Source organism: Rattus rattus, chromosome 5, assembly GCF_011064425.1.
Source record: "Rattus rattus isolate New Zealand chromosome 5, Rrattus_CSIRO_v1, whole genome shotgun sequence".
Lineage (NCBI taxonomy): Eukaryota > Metazoa > Chordata > Mammalia > Rodentia > Muridae > Rattus > Rattus rattus.
In genome coordinates, this window is record NC_046158.1 from 74,599,199 (window position 1) to 74,623,707 (window position 24,509).

At 35.9% G+C, this 24,509-nt stretch overlaps 1 pseudogene; it reads right to left on the bottom strand.

Moving 5' to 3' along the window:
• Positions 1-24,509, bottom strand: part of LOC116900900 — a 147,618-nt pseudogene that overhangs the window by 59,049 nt on the left and 64,060 nt on the right.

Genomic DNA, 24,509 nt, shown 5'->3' on the forward strand with positions numbered 1-24,509 from the left:
AGCAGATTTGGAATACAGGGGGAACTTCATATTTCAGTTTTTGCTTTTAGTTTACTTCTTTTTCTTTGGTTTTGTGTTTTGGTAGAGACATGTTGTCACTATCTTGGATAAGAAGACAATTCGTTATGTACACCCCAGCCTGGCTCCAAATTCCTTATCTCCCAGCATTGGACTTCCAAATGCTGGTGTTATAGGAGGGTATCACTAAATCCAGCTTCCTTTTAGTATAGATTCAGGTGGGTATTATTATAACATATTTTAAGAATAATTTGAGTGTCATGTAGAATGCCTATGAGCCCAAGAATTTGAGACATCCAAAGAGTTCTCAAATATCCAACATGTTTCTGAGAGCCAAGAAAATAAGTAATTGTAAATTTTTAAATTTAAAGTAAGTTATATTTTTCTGTGTACCCAATGTTACTTAAAATTTCCAATGTACTATTGAAAAATTTCACTTAAAGACAATTTCAATGGTTTCAGTCCTTCATACAAATTAAATACTTTACATTTCTAATTCAGCATTACCTAATTTTCTGAAAAACCTGTAGGAAGAAAAGGTAAACTCTCCTGTGTTTGTGTGTTTTCAGCAAATTCACTTAGGATCCTGTAGTCATTATGGATGTGGATAATACAGGTGTGATGTAACTTTTCTAAACAAAGAATCAGACCCAGACGCCATAACTGCCGGCCCTGTAGTTAGAGATCAAAGCAATAAATTCAAGCTTTTTATTTTAAAGGTGTTCAGAATGGACTTCAAATGGAACCCCGTATCTAGGGACTAGACAATAAGTCCCATTGTGTGATCAACTGAGGAATTATGCAAATGTATAGCTAGAAAATTCTAGGCAATTATGAGACATTGCCAGCTAGGATTTTCATGTCAAATCCTACATGTCAATAAAATTTTAACATAACCAGAAAAATGTACCAAATGATAAATGCTACATGTATAAATATCTGCTTATATGTTTTTATAAGCCTGCATGCCTGCAAAATTGCATCTATATGAAAATCTCCAATCTTAAAAAAATCTTATAAAACTTATTAAACAAACATTAAATTTTCTTTTCAGTACATATTAATCTTGTTTATTAAGTTGTGTTAATAAACAATCATATAATATGAACTCGCTACTCAGATCCCTCAGTGTGTAATAGAGGGCTGTTTATCACACACTCAATGTTGTAGGAAACACTTCCAGAGTTGTACAACCTAAGTTATGCACTCGCTAAGGTCAACACTTCATTTCCTGTTTATCACTGGCATTACTTTTAGATGTATCAAATCTTGAATTTCTTATTTTCTTCACAAAGGTATAATCAGATGGTATCCTCAAATTGTATGTACATTGACGAAATTGCCTTCTCCTTCAAAGCTATATATTTGTTCCATTCTGTATGAAGGTAATGGTAGTTTTTTGTTTGTTACAACTGTTAATGTAGAACTTTACATGTAACTTGTTATTCCTCCTGCATATTGCAAATAAAGCTGCAATAGATGCAGTAGTATGTTTTAGTTACTTTTCTATTGCTGTGATAAATTTCATGACCAAGGCAACTTATATAAAAAAAAACATTTAATTGGTCTTAATGATTTTAGAGCATTAAGTCTTTGATGGTGAAGTAAAAGTTTGTCATTAGGATGAACTAATAATTCACATCCTAGTCCACAATGCAGAACACAGAGTAAGCACATGAAATGGCAAGGACCTCCACTAGCCAAACATCACATCCAATGAAGCTACATAAAATCCTTTCCAATCAGCTCCACCAAGTGTGGATCAAGTATTCAAGCATAGAAGCCAGTGGGTGCCATTCTCATTTAAATCACTTTATAGTGAAAATATCTCTTTTAGAGTCTAACGTCATGATGCTCTCACTGGCTCCTAGGCTTTGAAAATACTTCAGGTATCATAAGTGGTCCTGAAACCAGAGAAAGGAATCAGTTGTTTCACAACTTCATGTCCTCCTAAAAATGCCAGATGTGGGACATACGCTTTATTAATCTTTATTCATTATTAAAAAGCCCAGAAAATTATACCTGGCCTTTGCCTGTAGTGTCATGAAGAAGTAGCAACCCATCCATATGTTTGGACTATCATCCTTTAGCAGATAATCAGATCAAACTAGATCCTCTGCATATTTCAAAACAGGAGGTAGAGAATCTAGGCCATTGCAAGCTCCCTAGGAACCAGATTATGGAACACAGTTTCAATCCTTTCCTTTGCTTCTCTCTTCCTCTTTCCTCAATCCCACCCATCCTTCTTTTCTCTACTCCTCCATTTCATTACATTATATTAGTTTCCTATTGAAGTTGAAGATTAGTCAATTGACAACAATTCTAGGTTTGTTTTATATGAAAACAGTTTCTTTTCATCACTTTGTTTTGCACTATTATTATTTTAACTCTAATTTTACACGTGTAACTCCAAAGTTACAATTACACCACCAAGGAGGGTAAAAATAATTCCAGACCTTATTTTATCACAAATCACAGCTCTGTGCACTCTACTGTCATGTTAAATGAGTTTGTATTTGAGAAATTGTGGAAATGTTTTCATCTGAAAATGTTAGCTTTAGTGATTTCTAACTTCTGGCCTTCTAGAAAGACATAGAATAGAAAAGATACATGAGCTGAAATTAAATCCAATCTACCAGAACTGAAAATACGATAATATGATTTATAGCAATGACAGCTGAGAATAGTGAGGTGTGTTCTATCTATGTATATTTAAAACACCCTATGCATGTTTTAAAATATATCATCTCAAAAATCATTTTAATAAATGTTCAAGTTAACTTTCAAATTAGCATTGCATTTCTTAGTTTCTAGTTAGTGACTCATGATTAGATATGGTTATTTTACTTCCATATTTGTATGTCTGATTAGAAAGTGTGTGAAAAATACATAGAAATATTCAATTCATAATAATTCTATGTTAGTACACCTACGATTCAGACATGTATCAGCTAATATATTTGTACATGTATTATCACTGTTAGTATGTACATGGGGACTTCATGCAGAATAAGTTCTGTTGCTTTTCAGAATATTTATTTAATTTTATTCTTTTCTATAACGTTCTGGGTTTTTTTCTGTTAGAAGCCACCACCCTCCAATTTCAACATCCAGTTCACTGTAAATTCCCTGGTTTGGGATTATCCTAATCACATGTAAAAATTATATCGAAATTTTAAATAAATTAACTATTAGCAAAAGTTTATTTGGTGCTATACAATGAAACAACACATCAAAGGTAATTTACTTCGTTCTGTTTTTCACCATGTGGTAGAGAATTGGAGTGCACGCAAGCTGCACAAAATTCCTAAGTGCTCACAAGTCTGTGCTGATATTTAGCCAAGTCTGCTCAGCTCAGAAACCTCATTTTTTCTATAAAACCTACTAAGATACTGGATTTTCTACATTAGCATTCCCAGTTAGTGTCTGCACACCTTGCATGTAATGTTTCCGGGAATTAAACTAACTTGAATATTAGGATAGACGCCAGAGCAGTTGGTCCTCAGATGTGACTGAAGCACAGGAAGGAGATTTTGGCAGAACGCGATTCTTTTAATGCCTGCTTTGGCAGGTGCTCAGCAATGCACTTCAACTCACATATCAATCTAGAAATGATGATTTCTTTAGTAATTATCAAACGCTATAGCTGCTGCACTGTTTGAGGAAAAGGCTTGTGCACCAGTGGCTTTGTGATACTATAATGACAAACTTGATACTCTGAGGATTCGTCTGCACCACTAGTAATCGTTCTCACACTCATCTGCCCTCTTTCTATTTCCCACTCTCTCTACCCACTAACTGTGTTCGTCCTTATATTTTTCTTCCTCTGGTCTTTATTTTATTTCAATATTTTATACATTTAAGTAATTAATTTTAGTCATTTTCCCTCCCCATTCTCCTTTTTAAGACTTTCTTCTCTTATTTTGCCGTTCACTGCTTAACCACTGAGCTTAATTAGGGTTTTCTACATGAGAATGGAGTGTTATCTACTGGTTCAAAGACAGCCTATTAACAGCTACACAACTTAAGAATATGACATCTATACTCCAAACACTGCCAAATGTTCTTTGGAAATAATGAGGCCTCACGAACACTCCTCCATTGGTGATGAATGTTGACAACCTTAATCTTTTATATGCCTTATGTTTCTAATAGTAGCAACATTGAGCTCTTGGATACAATGGCCACATCAGGCCAGAGAGATAAACTTTTTGCTGATGTCTTTGCTTACTTTTGTTCTTCCAACATATTTACCCCTTTAAAAGATATTCCCTAAGCTCTGGAGGGACTGATGTAATTGTCCCATTTAGTTATTCTTGGAACTTTGGCTAATTGTGCTTTTCTGTAATAACCAAAGTGCAAAAAGAAGCTTCTCTTATAAAAGCTGGATTGGAGTTCTCTGCAAAAAGATAAGTCTCAAATACAACCAGAAAAATAGTTGGTTATACATACAACTAACATTCCACTATTACACTGAAAGGCACATCTTAAGTTGTTCTTGTTTTCTCAGGATTCAGAGTGTGGTAAGGCGGTTGATAATTCTTTTCTACTGGTAGCCTGAATAGCATCTTCTCACACTATAAGGGTTATCTAACTGTCAAGAAGATTCTATATCAGTTCCAGATTACTTTTTTAATAGCATGTAACCGAAGCATGCAAAATTATTGTTTGGTAACGGTTTACCATCAAACCCATCAGTCATATTCTTTATTTTGAATGACTTTAGTGTCTTGATAACCAGATCTTCACTCAAATAAAAAGAGGTTAAGATTGTCTTTTAAAGATACACTGCATCTATGTAGGCATGCAGATGTGGGGGGACACTTATATCCTATGGATTTGTGTATTTACAGGGCAGCTTACTGGAGTAGATTCTTTTCTTCTACCATGTGGAGTAACTTAGATAACCAGGATTTAAAAGAATCTCTCCTCCTTGTGTCCTGTAGGTATCCCCAACTGCCTTTTGCCACTGTTCCATTGTATTTTCTTTAATTTTAAATTGTGTGTAAGTATTGTTTTTTTTTTGTTTGTTTGTTTATTTGTTTGTTCTTTGAGAAGTTACAGGTCAAACAGAAGACTAGACAGGGGAAATTTAAGAAATACCAAGCACATATCAAAAATATAATCAATACTTGTGGTTAACTTAAAAATAAAACTTCTCAGACAAGTGTGATGATGTAAATGACAAGCAATAGTGTACCCTGAAATTTTCCTACGAATAGAAGTTTGTTCACAATGGGTGCCCTGGTTACAATATGCATCCTTGCTATTTTCTACACTTCTTAATTTTTCTTATAGCAATCAGTGACCTAAATATGTAGGGACTGAATTTTAAATTAATTAAAGGGAAGCTGAAAAGATAGAGAAATGATGTCAGTTGTCACCTGTGTTAGTGTAATGCTTAGGAAATAGCACATTTCTTGTGCGCGTTTTTTGTATGTATATACTAAACACATTCCACAAACTTTCCTGATAACTCTTCCAGTGTACGTATGGAACAACCTCACTTTTTCATTGCTTTGGTACACGATTAGGTCTATCCCTACAAGAATCAGGGTGAGAACTATGTTCAAAATTATTCTCATGTGGATAACAATTCTATGCCCATAGTAAGTTCTAAATGTTTGTGCCTTCCAATCATTTATTGAAATTCTAAACACACAGGTGATAGTATCATGATGTTGGTCTAATTTATGAAATCCAATTGAATACCATACACGACTATTGATATAAGATTTTCAAGATACCATTAAATTGATGAACAGATTATGATTCTTTGTCAAAAACATCATGATCAAAACAAGACATAGTGGACTTAATATAAAGTTTATTAAAATTTAACTTTAAAATCCACATAATGGAGTGAGGTCTTAATCTTAATACTTTACTACTACTATTATTATTATTATTGTTATTATTATTATTATTATTTGCCTTTCAACTCCCTATTCATGTGGACTTCTTTCTCTCTGTCTCTTTCTCTGTCTGTCTGTACCTGTCTATATCTTTCTGCCTCTCTGTCTGTCTCTCTCTTGATTATAAATGGATTTTAATAAATTCTATTAGTTATTAATAGTACATGGCCAGACCCCCAATAACCATGGCAAAGTCCTATGGATTTATTTAATCAGCTCTTGCAAAATGACTGGGGGATTACCAATCTAGTTTTCTATTCACTATACTCTTAATTCCCAGCCTACTTCCCAAATGCTTGCTCTTTGGTCTTGCATCAGTTACTTCTTCTATAGCATCTGGTCTGCAGCTGGGGCAAATTTCCCTCAGGCATGTGCTCCTTACTCATCGCATATAATGGAGACCTCTTGCGCTTTCTCTTCTTCCTGCTTCATTCTTCTTTCTCTCCTCCTACCCTCTTTTTCCTTTCTCTTTTTATTCTCTCCAGTCACTGGCTAAAACCACTTTGTTTTAATCAATAATTTTAAATTGGGGAATAAGATTTACATAGTATCACTTGGTGTACTTGAGGATCTGCTCATGGGGTGGAGCGGTAGGTCAACCAATTAGTGGGTCCATTAGCTTTTGAATACATAGCAGCACTGGACCAATCCTCAACACTTAATGTTTTTGTTCTCTTTTTATTTCCTTGGCTATTTCTTTTTAATTTTTCACTTTTTAATTTTTCAGTAACTTAAGACGGAAGAAAACAACAAACTTTGCACATTGCCATCAGAGTACTTACTCTTTGGCTTACAGTACCAGGACTTTTGGAAAGTAGCACTCATTTTCACTTTGGTTGTTTTCTCATGGACACAATTTGCACACGTGTATCTTCACCTGTATCCAAGCTCTCCAGAACACATGGCTCCAACTGGGATTTCAAATGAGTTTATCAAGAAGGAACACACAATATTTGTACCTGTTAAAATATTTTCTCAGACCAGCAGGCGAGAGAAATAAAGGTCCTTGAAAAGTTCCCCAAAGTTTGTTCTCTCATAGCTATGTGTAATTTTATATTTCAGTATAGAATAAGCAATAGTCAAATGCCGTAGGATTTCAGTTGTTTAAAGCATAAAGGATGTTAAGCGTACTTTACTATGAAAGGAAATATGCATTATGCATTATTTAGTAGGATTTCTTTGTACTTGTGATAGAATGGAGAGCCATAGCCCACTAGCCAAGGGCATAATGACTGAACTCTATTCCTAGCCTTCAATTTTTAGTTATTGTTTCTTAAGAGTTTCACTGAGAGTCCCATAGTATCTTTGACCTCATTTTGTAAAACAGGAAGACACTGATTTGCATTTCTCTTGCCTCCATCTTCAAACGAATTGGGTTACAGGTCTGTACCACCAGACTTGGCTCTGCTTCTGCCCCACTTACCACCAGGCTTGCCTTACAATAGTCCTTTTAAGTAAGTCGCATAATATTCATGAAACAAAAACTTTAAGTGTCTATGATTTAATTGATAGATTTAACATGAATCTTTATATCAAGGGAATTGTGTTGATGTAGGAAATGGTGAAATGATGTGGGTGAAAATGCTAATGATGAGAAGCTGAAAAGAAAAGCATTAAAGCAAAATAGTTGAATGTGCAAACGGAGTGGTTTCTGAACATGGTTGATTATCAATAACCACCTGATCATTTACATTTCTACTAAGTCTGATTTTTTTCATCTTTATTAACTTGAGTATTTCTTATTTACATGTCGATTGTTATTCCCTTTCCCAGTTTCCAGGCCAACATCCCCCTAACCTCACCCCCTCCCCTTCTATACTGGTGTTCCCCTCTCCATCCTCCCCTATTACCCCCTCTCCCCAACAATCATGTTCACTGGGGATTCAGTCTTGGCAAGAACAAGGGCTTCCCCTTCCATTGGTGCTCTTACTAGGATATTCATTGCTACCTATGCAGTTGGAGTCCAGGGTCAGTCCATGTATAGTCTTTGGGTAGTGGCTTAGTCCCTGGAAGCTCTGGTTGGTTGGCATTGTTGTTCATATGGGGTCTCAAGCCCCTTCAAGCTCTTTCAGTCCTTTCTAAGATTCCTTCAACTGGGGTCTGATTTATAACTTAACGGCAGATCATTTAAATCAGAAATTCAGCACTGCGGGCATAGGTATTATATATACAATAATACCCATGTGTGTGTGCGGGCAGACTCAACAATGTCCAGATATCACAGAGAAGATAAAGAGTTATGGAAGAAGGAATGAATCAGGCACAGTACATAACAAGAAACAGCTTTTAACATGATCTGCTCCCAACTTCTGTAACCCACCAATTCTTCCTTAACTTTTAATGTTTACTTAGTTCTGAATTTCAGTTTACTTGGTCTTGAATAGTACAGGAACAAATGTTGTAAGAGTATCTGCATTCAGAGACATATAAGGAGATGTTTTGGCATTGTTGTTTGAGTCACAATCCCCAAAGTGTAAGGAAGACCTTCAAGTAAGGCCAGATAAGGATATCTCCCTAAAAGAGGGAAAGGTAGTGTTCTCAGGATTTTCCTGAGGAAGCTTAAAAAGAGAATTCTTGGAAATACATAAGTGATTTATAATAAGATATCCCCAAGTTGTATAAATATTAAAAGTCCTTCTGTCCTCCCTGAAGCATGGAACTGGATCGCATCATTCGGCTCAGCTTTGCTGGATCTTTGTCCTGAAACTGTGCTAGCTTTAAGACTTTACTGTTCCCAGTAGACATGACTGGGCCACCCATGCATAATCTGACTCCACAGGAGAATTAATGATAAGGGCAAAACCAATAAAGAAAAATGGCTTTTTGTATACATGACAGTAGAGAAGGAATCATGTGACTAAGAAAAATATGTAGTAACTGAATTCAGAGTGTTAAGAAGGGAACACTCAGCAAGAAAAATGTAAAATACTAGATGTGTAGAGGTGAAAAAATATATCATGGGTGACTAAAGATGCACGATTGCCAAGAGCCTGCTATAGCTCTGCCCAGAGAGACTCTGCCAGAGATGGACCAATATAGATGCAGATGTACATGGCCAAATATTGGACTTAGTGTGGGGAATCCAATGGGGAAGTTTGGGCAAGGACTGTAGGAGATGAACCTACAACTTCATAGGAAGAACTACAATGTCAACTAACTAGATACCTTAAGCTCCCAGAGACTAAACCACAAACAAAATAGTACACAGGAGGCACCCATGGCTCCAGCTGGATATGTAGCAGAGGATTGCTTTATCTAGCATCACTGGGAGGGGAGTCCTTTGGTCTTGTGGAGGTTTGATGACCCAGGATAGGGGAACACTAAGCAGGAGTGGGTAGGTGGTTGAGGGAGCACCCCTCACAGAGGCACCAGGGAGGAGGAGGGGATGGTGGCTTGTGGATGGGAAACTGGGAAGGGGGATAACTTTCTACATGTAAATACGTGAAATAACCAATTAAAAATGAAAAAAGAGAAAAGATACATGATTGATGGGAATGGATGGTTTTCGATGAAGAACAAAGAATAAATCATTTATAAACTAAGTGAATTAGACATTGGGGATTTTATGGTTACTGAAGTGATGAAGAATTAATTTAGATTGGTACCATTATGTTTTGTCCTAAGCCTAAGTTTTGAAGACAACTTTTTAGAAAGACTGACCTCTAAGAGAGGAAAGGCCACATTGGAATAAAACTGCCAATATAATCAGAAAGCAATTAATAGTCCTCTTCAAGTGGGAGTAGCAAAGAAAATTAACCCGCATTTTTATAACAGAAAATAGTGTTAGTTTTAATCTATTTTTTGACCTGGTTTCAGTTTTCTATTTCTACGTAATATGATACAGTGAAAAGCCAAATAAGAACTTTTTTGTTATTGCCTAGCTTTCTTATTTATTCACAGGTAATACAAACTGTTCTTGCAATGTGTGACATGGTACAATGTCATCCTTAGATGGAATGAACACATCTTTTTCTGAATTTTGGACATTTGAAATATCCAGAAGGCATGTAGTAAAGATATTTTTTCCCATAGAATGCTATGGATTTACTGGCACATTGTTCCTCGATATAGCTATAAACCTCCTAGGGAATACCATACACTAGTTGCAGAAATAGGAGGTAAACCATTGTCTAAACATCTAGCCTTGTCTTCCTGGGAAATGCTTATTAATTAAATTATTGCAGATATCATTTAGAATTGAAGCATACTTAAAGGATAATATAAATTCTCATGTCACCTTTGAATGCGATGTATCCTCTGTATAACTTAGGTATATACTTAAAGGGAATAAAAATTACCTCAGACAAAAGTTTTATCAGGATCAAAAATTCATTATAATTCTAAATGATTTAACAGTACCTAGACCAGAATACATTTCTAAGAAAATATCTGGGCTAGTGCCTGTTATGGTTAGACATGTAATGTGTCCAATAAGCTCAAGACTTTGAATGTATGGTCCCAAGATGAAGGTAGTATGACAGAAGGCAGAAATCTTTTGGTGACTATGGTTTAGATAAACAGAATGAGCCACAAAACTAGATTTGAAAGTGCTCTACAGTTCTGGATCTGCCCAACCCACTATTTCCAGATTTACTATGATGTGAACTAACACTGTTTCCAGGCCTTTGGCTGCATTAAACAAAACTACTTAAATTATAGACTGAAAGCCACTCTAGTGTCAGACAAAGTAAATCCTCCTCTGTCATTTTGTACCTGATAAGGTATTTTGGTTATAGAAATACAGAAGATAACTAACAATGTGACCACTGAGTGCCTATAAAGTTCAAAGATTGAGTCCAAATGCTCAAGAGCTATGGAAGTGGATCTTAAATGTGGGGTTTCTTTGATGCTGTTTCTGATTCACTTTCCATAATATATACAGACATACAGCCTGTGTTGAGCATTTTCTACTTGACTAAAGTACATTGGCCCTGACATTTTTAAGTCATCATCAAAACTATTCATTTAGAAACTTATAATAAAGGCTGGCATATTTTACTCCCATCTCTACTGCACATAGATATTCATTTATCTAAAACAGTTTCCTTTGTGGCCAAATGTGTTCACATACAGCACATTAGACAACTGTTGTTCTGTTATAAATTCTCAGGTGTTCCTATACTTTAATGAATTTATTTTGCTTTCATGTCAATCTTTTCTGTCCCTTCCATACACCATCATTTATTCATATACTATTCATTCCAATAGACCTTAGTCACACTCATATTCTGTGCTAACATTCATTATAGAAAGGACACATCTCCATAAAATACCTATCTGACACCATCTGCTATTCATACTTGTGTAGAAAGCAAACAATGACCAACATACCACATAAATAGATGGTGTAAGACTACTTCAAAGAATCAGGAACATGATAAGAAATAAGAAAAGATACTTTGCTGGATACTAGCAAGAGGGAAGCTGAGAAAAAAAGACTCATAAGAAGACTTCCCTAAGGGGATATTTAAGCTGAAACTTACATCTAAGTGAAGAGCTGTGGGTGGTGAGGCAAAAGTTTTACAGATGACTGTCTTTAGCCCTGTGCCTTCTATATACATGGGGAAATCCAGCACTGCCATCAAAATACAATAAGGGGACATCGTAGGCAGTGTTAGAAATCTATGCAGCCATCCATCCATGTGCCTTGAAAGGTTTGAATTTTATTGTGAAGCCTGGACAAGATCCAGTACTATCCTCGTTCTGATTTCTCCCCAGTGTGTCCTCATCTTTTAGAGATGAGACTGCATCCTGTGTTCATTTTCTTGTCAATACCTGCCCAGCATCCCAACCTCACAAATTCAGAGCAAAACGGATGCTGAAGAATCGTTCTACAGTCATTTTCACTGCATGTACCTCTCTTCATGCTGGAACAAGCACCCTAGCAAGCTGTCTGTTCAAATTCAAATAAAGCTACAAAGAAAGAATGCACTTATTAGAAATAACACAGTTTACAATTAAGAAATTAACTAAAGAGTGCAGTGTGAAGAAAAATTCTATGTAAATATATGAAAGTGGCTTTTATTATTTAACATATTAAATAAAACGATTATCGCTGGGTATATATTTGATCGGACTAAGATAAATAGAAATTAACATTGACAGAGATATTAGATTCAACTCAGTAACGAGACAGTGCAAAACATCACAGTGGACTTGATAGCAATCGTAAAGCTCATTAGGACTTATCTTCATGTGGCATTTAGTACCTGATGCGTTTAAATGTTTATTATGTGTCAAGCACTCTCTTAGTGTTTTGTCAGTGACTGTGTAATAGCATTCTCCTTTTTGACATGTGTATTCACACTTGAATGCTTCACCATACCCCAAATCAATGACCGATATGGTAAAGCTTGGTTTTGGTTTGTTCATTTGTTTGTTTTTAATCTTAGTCATTATTTTGCGTCTGAGAATATGAGCCATGGCTTAGTCCGTTCTTGTTTGACTTAAAAATTCAGTGTGACTGAAAAGCAAGCTAGCCCACCAGAAGGAGATTCAAAGATGATTTCCAATTTCTTCTGGGTCATGGGAAGAAAGAGAAAGTGATGCTTTCTAAATCTCACCAAGAAATAGACACAGGGTCTTACTCTAAATAACTAGTCTTCATGTCCTATGAGGTCCATTCTTCTGAGTAACTCATCAATATCAAAGGAAAAATTAGTAAAAAGACTGAGAGCCACAAATGAAAATGGTTCACTTTTTTAGGCTATGTACCTAAAACTGGAAAAGACCTTCAGAATTCAAGGGATGTAACTTTACCACAGTGACACTTAGATCCTGTATTTCTCCTGAACTCCAATTGACAGCTATGCCATGTTTTCAGAGACAAAATTATGGACACTTTTGGCTACTTTCACTTATAATATTTACTTTACTTATTTTATTGAAAATCCTTTTTCTCCACTGATACATAGCTATGTAAAAGTTTGGTCAGCTAAGACAAAGGGCACAGTATTTTGCTGCTTTGACAATTCAATTCTGTAAAGGTAGAAAGCCAAAAATCTAAGTGACAATGACTCTTTCCAGCTCTCTCTGCTTTGCAAACTCTGCTCCTGTATTGAAGAAGTTTAAATAATTGAAACCCATGATAGCAATGAATTTATTTTTTTTCCTTTTGTGTATTTCTCATATTGTTTTTATACAACACTGCTGTATTTGATACAAACTAAGTAACCATGGTTTAGATGATGGTGGGTAGTGAATACAGTTATAGTGGATTCATGCCTAAGAAAATAGATATTGTCAAGCTATAAAGACAAACTTAAACAAGACAAGGACATTTAACTTCAGCATGGTTGAACCAATTTAAGAGCAGACATATTTGTACAGGAGCCTAGGGACTACCAGTAAACCAAGCCATGCCGTCTTCGATGAATTGATGCATTGTGTTTTGACTAACAATTGGTTTGTGGATTAATATGTTGTACAATCTTGAAGAAAGTCAGTGAGGGCAAGTACATTGAATTCTAACCAGCCAAAAGCCTCTAACCCAATGCTAATTGTCTCTTTTAATAGCTTTATCTCAGACAAGTGTGATTCCTGAGCTGATGATTTTTAATGTGACCATACTTAGAACTGTGAGTCTTAGTATCCAAGTTCATTAAACCATATCATGTTGGCATCTTCATTTTTTAAACATATAACCGTTTTTTTTTTTAGACATACCCATTCTGTCTTGTTAAAATTAGACACTGAATAAAAACTTTTAGATTTTCATGATGTTTGAACAAATATTTTAAGTGTGATTTCTATCTTGCCAGGGAAATAGGTCAGTTAGGCTGTCTGTCCCTTAGGACTCCTTCCAAGGTTGGTGAAATGGGTTCAGAGTTTCATATTGATACTACTTTAATGTCTTTGTCTATCCATCCAAAGTGCTGAGACAAATTGTTTTTTGCCTCTCCATTCTCAATGTTTTCATGTCTGATAACAGTTTCTGTCCTGTACTGGCTAGCACAAGACACTTAGTGAGAAGAAGCATGTAACATTTGGAGCTGAATGCATTCCATAACCAGTCTCATATGCCCTGTGATCTTAGCTATTAGTCTTCCACTATAGAAAGACGTGGTCCTTCCTCTGACTTGTTCCAAGATCCTCTGCTTCTTTTGACAATACTCCCCTTGTCTCCCTCTACTTGAACTAAAATTTCTGAACAGCCTTCTAGTAACTTTGCTCTTTACGGAATTGCAGAAATATGTAGTCTGTTTCTTCTTGCCATTCTTTTACCTACAAAGAGTCAGTAGAAAACCAAAACAAAGGCAGCTTTCAAAACTGGAAGAGAAACATAAAAACAAAGAAAACAACAATCTGACAACTTAAGATTTTAAACTTTTTTGGCCTCTTTTAATACTTTAATATCTTGTATATATTTCACCAAAGAATGTTTCTGAGAGTAAATAAATCAAAGAAAAGACAGGGAACAGTTTGTAGGAAAGGTGAAGTTGACAGTTTAGGGGAGATGATAGACAGGAAGGGATACAGAAGGAGAAGGTTGAAGGCACATACTCTTAGGACTAAGATTATTGGTTCATGTGAAGGTCACTGACATGCTTTAGATGTACGGTTATTATACTAGGCTTTGCTTTAGATGTCGAAAAATCTCTATTGACACATTTAGTACCACTATAGTATTTTTGTAGGATCTCAAGGCAGTCTCCCTATTTTCTTGACAAGACTAACACCATCACTAATGATAAATTAATGCTAATTTTACTAAATTTATAAAATTAAACTTCGGTTAAACTTTCTTATTCCCAAACACTATAAACAAGAGTCTTCAAATCCCAAGGATTGTTTCATCACTGTCACTGTAGGGGAACATTCAGAAAAAAAATGTTGTATAGCTGTTTAGGTATAGGTTAAGAAAGTCTAATAATCTGTGCAAGCAAAACACCACATGTTCATTAAAGCCATACTATGTAAATATCAGTTAAACATATTATAATATTTTAACTTATTCTTATCCCTTGTTCTATATGTATAAATGTTATAAACATAACATTTGTATTATTTTTGTAACTATTGTATTTTTGTAATTATTGTATATTTTGTATTATTTGTAACTATTGTATTATTAAGTATTTTTAGGCAGTTTAAAGTGAACTGGTTTGGGTTTATTTATTTTATTGTGTAGCTATACAAATACAGATACTATAAATGAGAACAAATTTGCTTGTCATTTTGAAAGCTGCTCATAACACATTTGCATGACTGAATATGCCAGAAGTTGTCATGCGTTAGATGTCTGGTCACTTTTCACACTGTGTTTGCATTCCTTTATCTTATGTGTGTTAAAACAAGCCACTTTCTCCATCCCATTCTGAGAGCTTAGTAAAGTGAAACATGTAGGACGTCTACCTAGGAATAGTAGCCTTCTAGGTGAGCAAAGAGCCCTTGCTTTCTGCTCTTCCTTTTGAGTGCTAGTAGGGGAAGCATCACGGTGTAGTGGAACTGGCATGGGAGCCTTGTGGGAGAAAACACGTTTCAAACTAGATCTGTGTAGGTATTGGTAGTGCTGAAAGGCAAGGTCCCCAGTATCTCTGAGCTCTTGTTTTCTCAGCTATAAACTGAGAATGATTGTTTTACCTCCCTCCTAGGGCAGTAATGAGGATTATATAAGCTGGTATATATAATGAGCCCAGGAGAATGGAGAACTGGGACCATAGCAAATAAAAATTAGCCCCTTCTGTCTTGCTCAGCCATTGAAGTAATTTAAATAGAAATGTTATTATAGTGGATCATACACAGTGCAATGACAACATGCTAGTCTGGTCATGAAGGCCTGAAGAACAGACTAAGAACATGAGGTTGAAAGTGACCTACATATTATCTGAGCTTCCAAAGCTTCAGCAAATAGCTTGCTCCACATCTTTGCTCTTGTTATGAACTAGGAAAAAGCTCTTATCTACATAATCAAAATAGAATTTTGTTCTAAAGTTATCTTTGACTCATCTTCAGTCATACTTAAATTGTTTTAAACATTTAAGTACATCTGATTGGTTCTAGGATTTAATTTTAATTCAGAAGTGGCATGGATTTTTAAACAGTTTGAAGAGTTTTCAGTCTCAATATGTAAGTGATAGAACATTCACAAATGAAAATGCACCCCTATGCTCCTTGAAGTATTTTATGAACAGAGAAAACATTTTTAGGAAATCCTTTAAACTGCATAATATGTGGCAATGTTCTTTAGCACATAAGTAAACTGATTTTTCAAAACAATAATTGTTTTATCCAGACATACACAGTTAATTAAGTATTAGAACTGAACAACAAAATCTCAGGACAGCACAGTTTCACTACATCACCAAATGCCTATACCTCTGACATTGCCTACAATTTTTCCTTTGCCTTTTATGTATGTATGCACAAAATCAGTAGATGAATAATTTACATAAACAATGTTTATAAAATCAGTAACTTGTGCTTTTCTATATATAAGAAATTGTATATTTGTCTATGTACATATGATGGGAGTTTGTAAATATACTCCTCATAGAGGCACTATTAGCTTATGCCATGTGTCTGTCATTTATTATATAATAGCTAAAAACATATATAATTTTTAAGGCCTTTTAAAGTAAAGATAACTCTTCAGAATGGGTACTTCATTCCTGGCCATATACATTTTCCTCTGTCAAGTCTTCCTAAACCATCCCTTTGTTTGATACATTTGCACAACATCTCTATCTGCAATTACACTGTTCATCCAGTCCCAAGAGCTCAGCCTGTGAATACTAATTCTACAGAAACTGTGCATGCTTTGCCATGTTTCCAACTGAGAAATTGTAATTTATATTGATCAGTAAATTTGCCCTATTCAAAGACATATCAGAGAGCCCCACTAGAGTCAGAATTTCTTCTTTATTAGTTCAAGAGCACCCTTGAGAAAGGAATATGTTTTCAGTAACATTACGTTCTCCATCTGAAAGAAGAGGAAGCACTGCTTAAAATAGATAGCATTTTCTCATACAAAGGCAAGATACACCAGACAATGCTGGCTAACTTATTTTTAGGTAGTAGGAGTGCCGAGTACTTTTTACTAGCTAACGACCATAGAAACAATCTGTATCTACTAAAGTGTGTAATCTGTAAAGTTCCTGACCCAGCATAGAGAATGTATCACCTGATATCTGGTTAAATTATTCAATGGCATGAAGTTTTCTTTGGTTAAGGTCCTACCTATAAACATTCAGGGAGTTTGTTTTGTTTTGTTTTGTTGTACATTATGAGCACAAGAAGCCCCATCTACAAGTTTGTTTCATTTGGAAGACACAGTCACTCTCAAAGTGTGCTTTGGAGACTAGCAATGCCTACAAACACTGAGTCATTGGAATTTGATGATAATGAGAATTCTCCAGGCCCATTGCAGTCATATCACTTGCAGACTTTGTAGTGGAGCTAAAAGTAATAATAGATCATGAATTGAATTAGTGTTTGAAAATCACCCATGTAGTTGACTGTAATCTATCTCTTCTGAGGATAAAGCTTCTCTACCTCCTGTCCCAGAGGCCATTCTTTCAATAAGACAGTTTGGTTCCTATACCTTATAGTATGACCATTAATGAAGTGGTGTATGATTATTTGATTACTCAACAAATCTAGGACCAATTATCCTTCCATACACTTCAATTTTACTTGGCCTTTCTGAGCATTGCCAGCACACAAACAGTATTTCCTCTTCATGAGAACCTGGAGAACTCTCATCCAGCCCAATCTCACCATACCTTTAGTCCACAAGAATCTCTTATTTTCACATGTTAATCTTTTTCTTTTCTTTCATGTTGGTTATGTCTACTACTGTGCTTTCACTTGCTATTGCTTTAGGCTAGAAGATATTTCTAATTTTACACCTTGATTCATTGTTCTTCTGAGGCAGTAGTCTCAATTATTAACAACTGAGATGAAGAAAACTATTATCATCAAATAATAACAATTTATATAAACAATTCTCAGTTTCAAGAAATTTTGACTTCCAAATAAATTTGTCAGTGTAAGAAGCCTTTGTGATTATCCAATCAGATGCCTAGTACTACTAATACCCTGGCCAGTGTCATGAATTCCCTGAAATATTTACATTATAAAAGACAGTCCCTGTCAAATACAAAGGTGAATGTTAGCAGCAAAACACTGAACTGAGAAAGGGACCTCCTTTGGGGAAATTAGAGGAAAGACTGAAAGAGCTGAAGGGGCTTGCAACCCCATAAGAACAACAATGCCAACCAACCGGAGCTTCCAGAGATTTAAACCACTACCCAAAGACGATACTTGTACTGATCCAGGGCTCCAACTGCATATGTAGCAGAGAATAGCCTGGTTGGGGTACCAGTGGAAGGGGAAGCCCTTGGTCCTGCCAAGGTTGAACCCCCAGTGCAGAGGAAAGTCTGGGGAGGTTAGGGGATATGGGAGGGGAACACCCTTATGGGGGAGGGGGAGGAGATAGGGGGCTTATGAACAGGAAACTGGGAAAGGGAATAACATTTGAAATGTAAATAAAGAAATATATCCAATTAAAATATATTATAATCCATATAGATAATTAAATAAAAATACAAATGAACTATCAAAAAAGATAGCCCCTTTTATGCTAAACAAATGAAAAGTTGACAGATGTAAAATTTTGATAGTTTTGTGGTAAGAAAATCTGACTTCTAGGATTCCTCATATACATCAAAATTTCAATAAATGTTGCCTTTTTTGCCTGTTACTTCAATTCATGTTAGTTATATAATTCTAAAAAGTTGGGAAGCTTTCAAAAGTTTTGTTTTGTCACTCGCATTAACAAAGTTATGACTTCCCAGCCTTCTGATTTATCTCTGCAATCAGTGTCACCCACCATGTTTCCAAGTTGCTATTCTCTGTCTGAAAGACAGTATTTAGCTTTTGGTACATAGCGTTATCAGGCATAAGAACTGAAATTGATAAACCCACATGTAGAAGCCAGGAATGTGATCCAAGACAGGCAAGAGATAAAACATGAACCCGAGGACTCTTTTAAAGAACAGGAAAGGGGAGTTGGTAATAGTCTATTTTATTTGTAACTTAAAGTTAGTTGTGTGGTAGGTTAGAGAACAATAAGAAGATTTGGAGAGTAAAGCAGAAGAAATGTGAGCTTCTCCAACTCAGGAGCACACAGGTGGACTTCCCAGAAGTAAGTTGTGGGAAGTTCATTTACATGATAAACATTGAGAGTTGTCAGAGAGTGTAATACTAAGAAGATAGACTGAAGGATGAATGGATGAGAAGAGGAGGACATAAGGGAAGAAGGAAGTGCAAATATTTTAGCCAACTGGTAATTGAAAAAAAGTCACAGACTGAAATTAGCCTGTCCTTGGTACCAAAATCTCAGGGACTACTGCAGAAGAGAGGAAGACAGATTGTAGGAGATAGACAACTAGGGAATCTATTGTGAGATTGTGTCTCCTAGGGAAACAATGGGAAGGAAAATAGATTCATGATACCTCAAAAAATATTGCTAACTAAGCCATGACAATATATCGACATGCTAATGAGGTAGGCGGTATCTCACAGGGTCATAGACAAAGGACTGCATTCTATTTAATTACTGCTGACAGTGGGAGACCTAGCTTCTCAGAGCCATGAGACTCTTAATTGGCTACTCAATGCAAAGTGGTCAGCCCTGAAACCATAAGAACACAAGTCACACTGAACTGCTTTAGCAGCTAGAATTTATGTATTTATGCATATACATGTGTGAAATAATCATAATAAAATAAAAAGACTATTTGCAAGGTAATGAAAAAGGCATGGAAGGAGGTTAAGGGCTGGCAGCTGGTAAGGGATATAAGAAACAAAAGGAAAGAAGAAAGGAGCATAATTCTATTTCAATTAAATACCATTTTTATAAAGCATTTTAAAAGAAATTAGCCTATGTGTGTCTAAAGGAGTATGAAGAAGAAGGAGGAAGAAGAGGAAGAGAGGAGGAGGAGGAGGAGGAGGAGGAGGAGGAGGAGGAGGAAAGGTAAATTTCTTTAAGGATGGTGTGGTGGTGTCTTAGAACATAATGCACTTGCTGGTTAAGCTTTTTTATAAACGCATTTATTTGTAACCCAGTTTTAAAGTAATTAATTAATTTCCATTATTTTATTTATTTACATTCAAAATGTTGTCCGCTTCCTGGTCCCCCCTCCTTGAGTTTTTCACCCATCCCCCACTTTGCTTCTGAGAGGGTGCTCCTGCACCCACTCATTCACCGCCCCCTCACTCATCTAACGTTTCCCTTTCCTAGGACATCAGATTTCTACAGGATTAAATACATTCTTTCCCACTGAAGACAAACAAGGCAGTCCTCTACTACATATGCAGTGGGGGCCACAGAACAAGCCATGTATACTCTTTGGTTGGTGGCTTAGGCTCTGGGAGCTCTGTGAGGTCTGGAATAGTTGATACTGTTGTTATTCCTATGGAGTTGCAAGTTCCTTCAGTCCTTCCCCTAACTTCTCCATAGGGGTCCCTGACCTCAGTCAAATGCTTGACTGTGAGTATCTGCATCTGTCTCAGTCAGCTGCTGGTAGAGCCTTTCAGAGGAGAATCATGCTGGTCTCCTCTCTGCAAGCATAACATGGCATCAGTAATACTGTCCCAGTTTGGTACCTGCTCATGGGATGGATCCCAAGTTGGTCTTTGGATCCCTTTTCTTCAGTCTCTTATCCATTTTTTGTCCTTCCATTTCATTTAGTCAAGAACAATGCTGAGTCAAAAAGGGACCAATATAAATGTTGGGAGTTCTTGTTTCTAGCCAGTGATTCCATTCCATGGGTAGCAGAAATGGGGATCGCTGGAGTAGGCTGCCTGGCTAGCCTAGCTAAGTTACTGAACCTTGGGATCAAATGGAAAACCTTACTTCAATATACAAGGGGGAAAAGATAGAGGAAGACACTGAAAGTTTACCTCTGACTGCTTCATACCCAAGCACAAACATGTACACTCGCCTTGCATGTGTGACTAGATCATAGGCAAGCATACATGGACATTACTAAACACTATCATATGCAAGTAAATAAGTAACCTTTTCTTTAAAAAGTAATGTAATTTTTAACAGAGAAAGGTATTGCCTTTTCTTATCCCTTTTAGTATGTATGAACTGGTGGTGATGTTTTTCTATTGTTCAAATTGTGCAGTATACATATTTCTTTCTTTTGTGCCCACCCATGGGTCCCAGTGACCCAATCATTCTACCTACATACATTAGTATGTGTATTCCTTCTTTTTGTTATCTAAGATTATTTGTAAATTTTTATTTTGTTTTATAGTATTTAATGGTATTTCTGTTGTTATAACAGTTTCTAATAAGTAGGTATGAATTTGATTTTATAATTAAAATTTATACTGCTATCATGCATTTATTTATTACTTATTTTGTTGCCTTTTTATTTATATATTACTTAAGGATTTTGGTGGCTGTGTGGATAAAGATCAAATGACAGTTTACAAGAATTTGTTCTTTCTTATACCATGTGGGTCTTGGAAATTAAAGTTAGGTCATCATGATTGGCTATAAAATGCTTATATATGTGCTGAGTCATCTCTCTTGCCCAGGCTACATTTTTTTTTCTAAATCCATTTTTATTTTTTGACAGACTTTTATTTGTGTTTTTTTCTTTCTCTGGGGATATATTAAATTTCAGGGAAATCCAACTTTTCACATTTAATAGTTACTATACCTAATTTAAGCACTCTTTGTTAGGTGATGATAAAGCAATAGATCACTCATAAACCTCAAATAATGCAGAGACAGCAAAAACTGGCACTGACAAGAGAGAAAGAAAACACAAACACACAGAAATTTTTTTAAAGAACATAAGTTTAAAGCACAGTCCACTTCACTGGTAGCTAGCCTTTGAAAACAATTGCATTAATGAAAAGTAGCAATATCATTAAAAACATTTCTAATAAAACAGTATGGTTCAGTGGCTCAGTGCCCTGATGGTGTTTTAATCATCAGTATTACAAGACAAAACTTCAGCTGCACAGTAAACAATTTACCATAGAATTGCACTGAGTTACACTTTTCACTGGAATTTCTGTAGTTGAACCCATTGACATGTGATGAGGCAATTTTCTGTTCGTGTAATTAGCTTGTTTAGATTTATAAAAGCACATTTTTCATGCCACAAAGATAATGGTTTTAGGGGAGTGAAAAGGGAAAATATTGAAAGGAATGGAAACAAAAGCAGAAAGCTGGATATGCAAAGAGGCAAACAGTGTAGAAAAATAGCAATATTGCTTTCTTGCACAATTATGCAAAACCATGGTGTCTGAGAGAACAAGGTCATATTTAAGTGGTAGTAACGTTTCTGAAATAGTTCATTTTAGAAAGAGGAATAGTATTATTGAGTCTAAGTTAGCTATCAAAACTTGTTTAACTACCTGATAGCAAACTTTTGAGAATGGAGGGCTTAAAGTGAAAGCCCATTTTTTTCCCATCTCTTTGTCAAACAGAAAGTCCTGTTTATCCAAGTTAAGATCTTTGATAATATTCTCATTAGTGCCATAAATTTCATCATCTCTAGATCTTTTGAAAGTACTGAAGGATTCATGATTGGAAAATTGAGGATTTGCTGTTAAACGGAGAGTGTTCATCTGTGTTACATTGCAAAGCTAAACACATCATCACTGAAGTGTTCTTTAAAGAAGGTTAGAATATTTATTTCCTTATTATATTTGTTGATAGTTGCAAACTAAAAAATAGATTGTATATTGCTGACTTGTTTTGGCATTGGGAAACTTCAGACCTAGTTTCTTGAAAAGAATATATAGTTAAGTTGTCAGAGGATAGTCTTTGAAATTCAGTGAATTGGAGAGGTTTATTATTTTTTACAATCCTCTTCCTAACCTTCAAAAGTAGAGAAGTAGCAATATAAAAGTGGTAGTACTAAATTTATGTATTGCTTGCTCTGTTAGTACTTAATAAGAAGGTGCTTGCATCCTATAAGTTTTAAATATTTGAACAATAAAGAAATTACACCAATATCAGGAGTAATACTTATTTTCTAATTTGGTATGTTTGTGTTCCCAGACACACTGTAAACAATTACATGCCATTTTATATTTTTTCTCATGAAAATAAAAGGGCTGCCTGTAATTTAAATGTTAAATTAGAAACTGAGTGTGTGGTTGCTTATTGGCTGGCAACCTCAAAATAGAAAAAAAACATAATATTCTTCTTAAAAGTTGGTTTTGTATTTTGTCATGTGTCCTTTTCCACTACAAAAAAGCATTTTGATTGGGAGCCTCAGGTTTCCAAAAGAAGCCATAGGTATCCATTGGATCTGAGAAGATGGTAGCGCCATCTAAGTACCAGAGTACTGGATAGTCTTGTTGGAGTCTTTATTTAACTTGTGATCTTGTCACTGGACTATGATGCCATTGACAAAACAATTTTGTTCTAGAATTGTATAAAATTATATCATATGATAGAAACATTATGTATCATCCATCCATGTTATAACTGTCAGTGGTTGCATGGTACCTTAACATTGAATATAGCAACAGCTTTATCAGGTCCTGTTCTGTTCTTGTGCCAAATATCTATTTTGTTGGTGGACGAAACTGAATTACTATTGACACTAGGTCCTGATTCACCTCCAAAGACAGGAGCTTCCATTTATTCAATACATCCCTGACCTAGCTAGTTGAACTTGTTATTGTCTCAAGGTTACGAATCTCAGGAAAAGTACTGATCGAAAATAATAAGTGGCTATTAGCCCAAATGCTTGAATTACCCTAGATGCACAGAACACATGAAACTCAAGAAGGATGACCAAAATGTGAATGCTTCACTCCTTCTTTAAAAGGGGAACAAGAATACCCTTGGCAGGGAATAGGGAATAGGGAATAGGGAATAGGGAATAGGGAATAGGGAATAGGGAATAGGGAGGCAAAGTTTAGAACAGAGGCAGAAGGAACACCCATTCAGAGCTTGCCCCACATGTGGCCCATACATATACAGACACCCAATTAGGTAAGATGGATGAAGCAAAGAAGTGCAGGCCGACAGGAGCCGGATGTAGATCTCTCCTGAGAGACACAGCCAGAATACATCAAACACATAGGCGAATGCCAGCAGCAAACCACTGAACTGAGAATGGGACACCTGTTGAAGGAATCAGAGAAAGGACTAGAAGAGCTTGAAGGGGCTCGAGACACCATATGAACAACAATGCCAACCAACCAGAGCTTCCAGGGACTAAGCCACTACCCAAAGACTATACATGGACTGACCCTGGACTCTGACCTCATAGGTAGCAATGAATAGCCTAGTAAGGGCACCAGTGGAAGGGGAAGCCCTTGATACTGCCAATACTGAACACCCAGTGAAAGTGATTGTTGCGGGGAGGGTGGTAATTGGGGGAGAATGAGGAGGAGAACACCCATAAAGAAGGGGACGGGGAGGGGTGGAAACCGGGAAGGGGAAAAACAATCGCATGTAAATAAAAAATACTCAAGTTAATAAAGATAAAAAAATTAAAAAAAGAGAGGTTCTTGCCTAAAAATAAATGTGATAGATTTGGCTTCAATGTTAGGCGACACTTCTTTATAATTTTTGTAAACTGAAAT